Source organism: Salvia hispanica, chromosome 1 (genome assembly GCF_029641045.1).
Source record: "Salvia hispanica isolate PSC_SH4W2 chromosome 1, Shi_PSC_v1, whole genome shotgun sequence".
Taxonomy (NCBI): domain Eukaryota; kingdom Viridiplantae; phylum Streptophyta; class Magnoliopsida; order Lamiales; family Lamiaceae; genus Salvia; species Salvia hispanica.
The window spans coordinates 17762618-17773609 of NC_142692.1; the positions used below are offsets into that span (position 1 = coordinate 17762618).

A 10992-nucleotide genomic window follows, 5' to 3' on the forward strand; every position below is an offset into this window, starting at 1 on the left:
AAACCATGGTTTGGGCACTTTCGAAGAAGAGCTTTGAAACGAGCAAATGCCTCATAGAGGGGCTCGTCATGGCCTTGGGTGAACTGAAAGATCTCACTTTTGAGCTTCAAAATAGTGCCTGGCGGGTAGTATTTGTCGAGGAAGGTAGCTACGATGTCCTTCCATGTGGAGACCTTTTCTGGTGGCATACACTCAAACCACTCTTTAGCAGAATCAATCAATGAGAATGGAAAAAGTCTTACCCGTATGGCATCGTCGTCGACACCATTTAATTTCAGAGTGTTTGCGATTTCCACGAATTTGGAGAGATGGCGGTTAGCATCTTCAGTCGCCCTACCTGCAAAAGGAGTTTGCTCGACCCTTTGGATAAGGGGCATGCGTAACTCAAAATTGTTAGCATCAATACGAGGGCCGTTAGGAAAAGTGATCATATTCCCATGATTGAACATGTTCATCACAGGTAATGTTTCTCTGTTTTTCTTTTCCATGGCTTCTCGGGCTGCTCTCTCCGCATCTCTCTCATCCATCAGCAACTTCACCATCTCCTGCAGCTTCTCAAAATCTGTTCGGTCACCCATTGTTCCTGATCCCTTTTCACTTCTTATTATTCTACGAGTTCTTTCAAGTTCTAAATCAAGCGGCTCTAAGATGTACATCCCAGAACGCGTTCGCATACAAAACCTGCAAGACTCGAAAACAAAAACCAATTAAACTAAAAAAAATTAAAACAGAAAGCAAAAAAAATCCAAAGTAGTAAAATTATCCGTTTGGAAATATCACTCCAAAGTGAATTGTCTTCCCCGGCAACGGCGCCAAAAAAACTTGATGCACTTTTTATTTGCACTATAAATACCTGCAAGTATACAGAGTAGGTATAGTATAGCAAAAGGTTAGTACCAGGTATCGAACACGGGGAAGATGTACACAAAGTGTCTATCTTCTACTAGAACTCAATTACTATCTGGAGAAACAAGAATTTTTTGTAACTTTTTGAAAACAGTAAATATTAAAAACAGTAAACAACTAAATGCAAGCAAATCACAGAGAGAAAAGTATAGAGATAAGGGGAATTCCAGGGATGTGCTTTCGCTTTTATGGTTATACAAATTCCAAACTACAATACCCTAGCACAGTTAATACTTTGAAAGGACGAGTCACCTAGCTTATGCTCATGCGATGCAAACGTTGATTACTAACATTAGGGTTGTCAATCCTAACACGCAACTCCAAAAAGCTCCTAAGACCCTTGAAAAGTCCTCACTCTCAATTAACAGTGCCGTTTTAAAGGAAGCTAACTGTAGTGTCTACTAAGTGGATCTAACTCGCTAGAACTTTGTCACAGTTATGAAGCAAGTTGTATTGAATCATACATAATTGTGTCACTCAATTATGAAGCATCATGATTAACTTAGGGAAGAAACAAAGTAAAAACAAAACGGATATTAAATAGAAAACGGAATTGTATAACCAAAGTTGCTACTAACATATCCCTAGAATCCTATGAGTTTAGTTACACATGACTGAATAAACTAAAAACATAGATTGAAGGGAAAGCAATCTGAACATAAAACTAAAGCAAATAAAACCCGTAGGTTGAATCCTTGTCGTTCTTGATGTTCTTGAAATCCTTCTCCAACTCCTTGCACAATTGAAGTACTCTAGCTTTTGATCTCTATGAATGTGTTCTTGTTGTGTGAAAAAAACTCTCTTTCGATGAAGCTTGAGGTCCTATTTATAGGGGAAGATTATTCCTCATCATAGAAGGAAAAGATCTTCAAAATTTGGTAAATCTTGGAGCAAATCTAGGGCTGGTCGGATTCACCGCCTTTCTCCGGCGGGCCGCCGCACCTTGGCCGGCGGTCGCCGCGTTGGAGTCCAGAGACTCTGACCCTTCGGTGGCGGACCGCCACATGTCCTCCGGCGGTCGCCGGGCGAGACTCTTCTCCTAGCGTAAATTTCCGAGGCGGGCCGCCACATAGCTCTGACCGCCGGGCGCCGGCGGTCGCCGTACAACTTCGCGGCGGTCGCTGGTCGCCGTCTGACTCCAGATTTCCAGACTATGCGTTTTTACTCCCCTTTTCGGCTCAAATATGCACATTTCTCACAAAACACGTCAAAATACCAAAATGTATAGAATATGCAAATAATGGACATGTAGAGTGATTTTGATAACAAAAACGGACCAAATAATGGCCTTAAAACAGTGCAAAATCCGGGCGTATCAGGCTGCCACCCCTGCCCGATGCCGACACCACAACCGCCGAAGGGGAGGACGAGTCTGATGCCGGGGAATGAGACGGGGGAACAATTTGTCGAAGCTTGGGTTTTTTTTTGGTTGGTTAAGTTTTTTATTTTTAATAATTATGTATTTTTTTTATAAATAAAGTAGTTGCATTTTCTCCGTATTCGTGCCGAAATTTTAGTACCGTACATTGTTTAATTCCGTAAATTATTTAATTGGGTGCATTTGTGGGTTTTTTTTATTGCGGGAAGTCCGCGCGGGAAGGCTATGGGATGTCCTTATGACGTGGTAGTGCTGGGAAGGCTATGGGATGTCCTTGATGACGTGGCAGGAGGTGTTTTTGGGATGTCCGTCGGGAAGGCTATGGGAAGTCCGCACCCACTGCTGATGCTCTTAAAGACCGAATTAGAGACCAAATTAGGGCCATCCATTTTCTTAATCTTGTGGTTAGGATTAATATACAATTAATTCAATATTTTATTTAATAAAAACTTTTTTATTTTAATTTTAATTTATTTTGCTTTATTTTATTTTTTATTTTATTTTTTTTATTTTTTTTTATTCGATAAAAACTTGCTGGAATAAATAATGAGCTATATTCACTACATAATGAACTAAATGAAGTATGTTATGAAGTTATTACTTCATCCAGTCGTGCAATTACTTCATTTCGTTAGTTTATTACTTCATTTATTCATGCCATTACTTCATTCTATTAGTTTATTACTTCATTCTGTTAGTTTATTACTTCATTCAGTCATGTTATTACTTCATTCCGTTAGTTTATTACTTCATTCAGTCATGTAATTAATTCATTCTATTAGTTTAGTACTTCATTCAGTTAGTTTATTACTTCATTCAGTCATGCTATTACTTCATTCCGTTAGTTTATTACTTCATTCAGTTATGTTATTACTTCATTTCATTAGTTTATTACTTCATAATGTGTTATGACATAATTATCTTTCAGTTGAAGTAAATTCAGTATATAATGAATGCGAAATATTACTTCATAACATACATTCATTTAGTTCATTATGTAGTGAATATAGTTCATTATTTACTCCAACAAGTTTTTATCGAATGAAAAAAATAAAATTAAAAATTAAAAATTTTAAAAATTTTAAAAAATATTAAATAAATTAAATAAAAAATTAAATAAAAAATGTTTTTATTTAATAAAATATTATATTAATTGTAAATTAATCAGAACCATAAGATTAAGAAAAATGAGTGGCCAAAATTTGGTCTCTAGTTCGGTCTTTTCGACATTGATCACAACTCTTTGAAATTATAGCGAAAACTAATACATTAATCTTTGATTTTATGAATTTTGTAAAATTAAAGATGTCAATATCATCTTTTAATGTATTAGAAAACTAAATTGTTATATGAAATAGACTAAAGTACATTTTGGTCATATCATCGTCTTACGAAGTTGGTCCAAAACATTCATTTTTTGAAAATCGAGTCCCAAACAAACACAAACGTTGCCAGAGTCGTAATTTTTTAACCGAACCGTCAAAAACTGATGGTCATCACCAATTAGACTGGATTAACAAAGTTTAATTAGTAATTAAGCGACGTTTGACTCCATTTACCTCTCATATGAGCAATATCATCTCCACCACAACCCTCCAACATCAAATAACCCCTGCTAAAATGTCAAAACCCCAACGCGCTGTCGTGGAGCATCATTGTTGCAGTTGCCGGAAAGCGCATCATTCTCATCGCCACAAGCGACGACTTCCTCTCCGTCCTTTCGCAGGCCTTAATTTTTTGATTTGGTCACCGGAAAATGGACCCTCGGACCACAATTATCTTGTTGAAGAGAGGAGAAAAATGAAGACGAACACTTGCTATCGAGATTAATAGACAAGAACGAGAACATCTCCGATGAATTGTTGAGAAACTTCGTAATAAGCTTTATCCTCGCCAACCGCAACTGCGACACTAGGGTTGGCAATTTTTGGCATGATACGATAACCCGACATGAATCCGCATGAAATTAATGGGTTTGGGTCAAAGCTTAATGAATTTGTGCCCTTATTCAACCCGTTAAGAACAAAAAAAATTTGTGTCGTGTTCGCATCAGATTCAGGTCACCAGTTAAGAAAGAAATTATAATATTTTTAATTTTTATTATATTAAAATTTGAGTTAGTGTACGCAGTTTGAGTGAAATGTGATTTTTGATTTCTGAAGTCTGAATTCGTTAATACTCCCTTCGTTTCTTAAAAATAGCAACTCTTTCATTTTTAGTCCGTTTCTTAAAAATAGCAACTTTTAAACTTTCCATTTTTGGAAATCTTTACACCTTTATACATCAATTTATTTCCCACTTATAACACTACAATTAACAACTTTAAGTGGGCCCCATAATCCACTAACATTAATTCCATTACTTTTTTTTCTCTCTCTCCTACTTTTTCAATTTTTTTCTCCATCTGACTTTACCAATTTTTCTCTCCCTCTCTCTTACTTTACCAAATTTAGTATTAAAACTCGTGCCGTTTCAAATGTCCCTATTTTTAAGAAACGGATGGAGTACTTAGTTACTCCCTGCATCCCACAATAGGAGTCACGCTTATTGTGGGCACGAGTTTCAAGAAATTTAAAGAATAGTGGATCGGAAAAGTTAGTGGAATATGAGACATACTTACCATTTATGGTAAAAGTGAAGTGTGACTCTTATTATGGGACAGTCGGACAGCCCAAAATGGCAAAATGTGACTCTTATTGTGGGACGGAGGGAGTACTTACCATGTCGTGTTGACCCAAGGTGGTTCGTGTCGTTAATAGGTTTGTGTCGGGTTCGGATTTGAGGGTATAACAAGTTGGGTTCGTGTTCGGGTTTGGTGTTTTGTTACCGGACCGTGTTTGTGTTTATGCTTATTGGGTCGGGTCGTTAACAGGTTGACCCAATAACGACCCAATATGCACGATTTGCCACCTCTATGCGCAGCGGCAGATCCAGGTGGGGTCGGCCGACCCCACCTGACGGTACACCGAGTGCTGCCGCGAAACATCATCTTCGACCTTTGACACAATGCAGCTCCGCCTCCGACCCCACGGCAGCTTCAACTCCAGAAGCCGAGGAACAATACTAGATAAACATAGAGGAGGGGTTGCAGAGATATAGAGGAGTCTGATATAGGCAAATGAAAAAGACGATGATGGTTCCCATATTAGTTAGGTTAAATGATTGATATTTTTGGCCTATTTTATTCTTATTTGTTGGGCCACCTAAAATGTTAGTAGCAATTAATTAAATAGGTAGGCTCATTTTGTGAATAAAATAAGCCTAATTATTTTTATAATTTTCGTTTCATCAACTGCAAGTCATTTTTATTTAATCATTTTTTAAAACTATTGCGTACTAAATATTTGGTGTTAAAAGAATTTTGAATTGCAATTGTATATAAAAATATTCAATGACTACTTAAAATAATGATATTTAATTTAAAATAATTATTTATAAAGTACTATATTTATTATTATTATTATTTACTCCCTCTGTCCCATAAAAGTTGAGTCACTTTTTGAAAAAATCATAATAAATAGTTAAAGTGGGTAAATAGCAAAGTAAATTTGAAAATAATGTAAAGAAGACTCTTATCTACGTTACTATTTATCCATTCTAACTATGTATTACGATTTTTTCAAAACGAGTGTAAAAAATGAAGTGACTCAACTTTTGGGACAAAGGGATTATTATATTCGACCCCACGGATTTCATGTTCTGGATCCGTCATTGCCTAGGTGACACGACGTCATCGGCTTTGCCATGGCTGTTCTGGCTGCTGTGTCACTGCTAGACGTCGAGGTCAAAATTCTGCATGAATTGGAGAGCATCCGCCGCGAGAGCAGGAAATCAATCGGAGATGTGGCGAATGAATTATCTGCAGGCAACGATGTCGGAGGGGATGATGTTGTACACATTGGTGTCGATCGACACTAGGAACTGCAAAAAACAATGACGTGTTGCCGGATGGAACGTTGATCCGGATGGATTGATTCATCTCATATTCGACTTATGCAATGCGGAGAATGAAGAGCATTTGGGGAAAAGACTGTTTGGACTATAGGGCCACAAAGATCTAGTTATTTTTCTAACGAAGGGGAACGAAAGTGGGATGGGAAGATGATGAGAGAAAAAGAGAGAAGGAGGAGGAAGAGAAGAAATGTGATACGTTCAATATTTCCTATTTATTTAGTTGCATTATTTAGTTAGATAAATTAGGGATTTGCTAGTCTTATAAATAGAAGTCATTGTATCATTCTCAATCAATCAGAAATACAATTATCCTTATTTTATTTTAACGCTTTTATTTCAATTTTGTATTGTTCTTGGTTTGCCTGACCGACAAAGCTCCCGCGACAACCTTTTATTTCTCCGCCGATCCCAATCGTGACGCCGGAATCTTGTTAAGGGAAACTATCCCTTACATAATGATAGTCAATTATTACTAATTACACATTGTTAATTTAGTTAAATGTAGCTTAATTTGCATTGATAGTCAAGTTTTGACCGTTCCTTCAAAAAGAACGACTCTGATGACATTTTCTTTTGTTTGGGACTTCATTTTCGAAAATTGAGTGCATAGCACCAACTTTATAAAATATTCATATATTTAGGAAAAACAAATGTACTTTAGCATATCATTTTCCACTATATGCATATTTATCCTTATTTATATTATAATTGATCTGTCCACCTACATTTAGTTTTATGTATCAGGCAATACGACAAAATAGTAGTGTTGATGAGTTAAATGTAGTGAGAAATGAGAATATAAGAGAGTGTGGAGTAGGAAAGTTGTGAGAGAGAAAATAAAAGAGAGATAAAATAGGAGAGAATAAAATAAAAGAAAATAAAATAAAATAAATTAATTTTGTTATATTTTTTCAAACAAGAAAACGACTCAACTGTAATCAAACAACCCAAAAAAAAGAATATGTTCCAACACCAATGGCGAAATGAAGTATATTTAAGATAAAGGCTATAAGTAAGTAAAATATAGACTATGGATTTAATTACGTAACTAGATACTCCCTCCGTTAGGATGAAATCGACCTTATATCTGTATGTTAAATAGAAATAATCTATACATAGAAACTTTTGTATTGATAAGGAGAGTGTTTAGCAAGAACCATACACTCTCTAAAAGGCCCATCAGTTTGAGCTAGTGGTGGGCTTTCAGTCGTCCAATTATGGAGTATAACACAACAAACCAACAAATATTTAACTGACCCAAAACGTACTTAATTAATTACTCCTCAGTTATAGAAGAGACTATATTTAAACTAGCTGATATTGTGTCACGACCACAACTCCCTAATACTAGTGAGCGTAGCTATTTCGTGACTAAAATAATCTTATCAATCTTGAAATAAACATAAGAGCAATAATTCAACTCGAGACGATAGTTTCAAAGGCGAATGGGTACATAGTCAAAAGAGAATCAGAGTATCGGGACTAAAATCATAAGTTTCTAGAACATAGTTCTACTGCAGCGGAAGAGTCCAAGACAAAATAGTATGTATGAAGACATACTACTTTGGGCTACCTAACTACTTATTAATGATCATTTTCAAACACCTTCGCCTCCTCGTACACGTTCAACCTGCACATTTAGAAAAGAAACATGCAGGGCTGAGTATTTGATATACTTAGTGGGCACATAGCCGAAACATAATTTTCGTAAAAGTTTTGTCAGCCAATTGAGTGAACACGAGGTTTTAACTTAAAAGGCCCGAGTCACTAAAATTCTTTTCATTTCATAAAATTGATTGCGCAATCACATAACATAGATACCATATCTGAAACGTATGTGAACCGGGAATGTGGCCACATTCTACGACGGTCACTGGACCGGCCAACTTAAAAGCTAGCTCACGATCCCCATATGTGTACACTAGTCCGAGTAGGCTTTACTTCCCTACTGGGACCCGAATTCGATTAAATATAATTGGCATAGCCAAGCAGATAGGTAATCTATAAAACATAAAATGGCATGACAAAATATGAATAGCATAATTTTCACTTAATCATGCTAAAAGGCAAGTTCACATTTTGAAAGAAATGCCCACATCAAAAGCTTAATTCCATAGTCGAAAATTCCTTGACTTGATCTTAAACGACGTGCGGGGACGTCCCTTTAGAAATAAGGTAATACTTTAATTAGACTTTAAGAAGTCAAATAAACTTAAACATGAATGCATCCTAAGTGCGTGGTCATTTTATTCTTCTTCTTAGTCTTCCAGAAAAGTTCTAGAAATCTTGAAACATTAATTAAATCGGGAGATTTAATTTATTATAGAAGCTTAAGACATTATTCATTTAACCTTGAGAGTATTACTTTCCATGTATCTTGTTCGAAATTAAATTATCATCTCGGGATTTAATTAGCGAACCATCACATAAAAATTTGACCGAGCAACTTAGGAGGACTCATGATTTAATTAGGCACAATAGACCCAACTCCTACTTTATTTTAATTAGTGGCCCAAGTTCCATAATTAATTCTATTAGCAGGCAGCCCACTTCTCTATTTAATTTCTTAGTCCATACTTTTAATTAAAGAGGCCCATCAAAACAAAGTAGAATTGGCCCAACACTAATACTCCTAACTCCATTGGTCCTTCTCTCAATTCCCAACTCACACAAAATCCCCAAATTGAAGAAATAATCCCTAGATCGTCTCTCTCTCATTCTCGGTTCTCGGCGTCAGATCGGAGATCCGATGTCGCAGCGTATCTCCTCGCCGTCCTCGACAAGAGCTGCAGGCGCGCCACCGTCTCGTCGCCGTCGCCGGCGCCGGCATCTCTCTCGTCCACACTAGCCTTGGCAGCCGGCATCCAGCGGCTGTCCCGCCGTCGCAGTCCAGCCGAGCAGCGGTGCTCCTCCAGGAGACTCGCCGTCGCGGTTGCTGCAGTGACCGCACCGCCTGTCGCCGTTTACTACTCCTCCGATGAGAAACTCGAGTCCGTCGATGTATAGAGATGAGTTCTCCTAACTTCCTTCTCGCATTTTCGCCAGAAACAGTTGCTCTTTACAGCTTGATTTTATTGAAGAACATGAGTCTTATTCGTGTGTGGATTTTTGGTGATTTATGGATCAATTCCTTTAATTGGATGTTTTCAATCAAAAGCTACTGTAATTTGTGAACTATTTGAAGTTCTAAACATGAAAGGATATAAGAACTGAAGTTGTTGAGCTATGGCTACAACTACTGATTTTATCATTTGATTACTGCGCATTTTGTTTGGAAAGAAAATTATTAGAATAAAAGGTGCTATTGTTCTATCAATTTATTTCTAGTATGCTGTGTACATGAAGTGTTGATTTTCTAAACATGTTTGATAAGAAATTGTGGTGAAAGGGTTTACTTTGATGCTTCCTCTGTTGTTAAAAGAAAATCACAGCAACTTCTCCACCAAGCTTCACCCTCTCACTTGGTTTCTCTTTGGGATTAATTGGAAGTGGTGAAGGAAAAAAGTGTGAAACTGAAATGAGATATATGTGTTCATATATATTGGAATCTGGTTGGGGATGTGGTCAAAACTGAAAATCTGCAGCCTCTTGTCTTTTGTTGAGGAGTTGATGGCTGTTATTTGTAGTACATGGTGTGTTCTCGTGGTATTAAAAGAGGCTGATCTCCTCTTTTGTTTTTCTCACTGCAGCAAGATCTCTTTGATGATCTCCATCCTACTTTTGTTTAATTTGTTTTGTTTTTAGTCTGGAGTAAAAGCACTCTTGCATTTATACACTTTGTCTGATTATTGTAGGTACATAAGAGAGAGACGGCTCATGGGAAGAGAGTGTAGGGGCTGACTTGCCCTTTTTAGGGAGGCTCTAGCTGCATTATAGCTAAAACAAGTTTGTTCCCTTTCTCTTACAAGAAGTTCCTTTATTTCTCTTGTACATATGCATTAAATATCTTGTTTGCACACTGCAGGCCTTGGAAAAAGGATTGGGCTGCCGAGCGGGCCTTCCGAGGCATGGGCCTGCCCCTGGCCCATCGGGCTGCTTCTTCAAAACATCAGGCCAAAGACTCTTGGGCTCGAAAGAGAGGCCCAACATTCACATATTTGTATTCTTAAATTCTCTCTCATCAACTTGTGCGTAATTTATTTTGTAACTAGAGAGTAGCTTGATATGTATTTGAACATTCTAAATCAGAAATGTAACCCCATATTATTTATTGACGTTTATTGGATTTACTACATATATGCATAATTGTTTTAGTCCGATCGACACTCTTCAATTTAGCAACCAAGCAAAGTCATCGACTAATATTTCTGATTCGAAAGTAATTAGAAGAAACGAACGTTTCTCTGGTTCGACATTAAACGTTAAGAAAAGGTTAAGAAAAGGTTAATAAAAGAGCGGGTATTACATATTGGCCCAAAATTAGCATTACCCTTCCCCTCATTACACATGCATTCAGTGGAGTGGTATTAATTAATTAGGGATATACAAGTTCGAAAGAAAGAAGATTTAGTACAGTTTTGACAAAGATGGTACTTAGTACTCCCTCCGTCCCAAAGAGTCCCAAAGAGTATGAACTTTGGGTTCGTCACGAGTTTTAATAAATAAGGTAAAAGGATATATATATAAGGTCTTGTTAAGTTGAGATTATTTAGCTAAATTGAGAAATGAGATGCAATATGGGCCACTAATCCATAAGATTAACAAAATGTCAACAAATACCACATTATGTCAACAAGGGGTATAATTGTCTTTTC

The 10992-nt window shown here is 36.9% G+C and overlaps 1 long non-coding RNA gene and 1 other non-coding gene across 2 annotated transcripts; both read left to right on the plus strand.

Annotated features, from left to right (window-relative positions):
• Positions 1-107, plus strand: LOC148933357 (small nucleolar RNA R71). Its single transcript, XR_016134812.1, has one exon. It is a non-coding gene; the product is annotated as a small nucleolar RNA R71 (small nucleolar RNA).
• Positions 108-8903: 8796 nt separating this feature from the next.
• On the plus strand, positions 8904-10450 carry LOC125219258 (uncharacterized). Its single transcript, XR_007176099.2, has 2 exons — positions 8904-10123; positions 10203-10450. It is a non-coding gene; the product is annotated as an uncharacterized LOC125219258 (long non-coding RNA).
• The last annotated feature ends 542 nt before the right edge of the window (positions 10451-10992 follow it).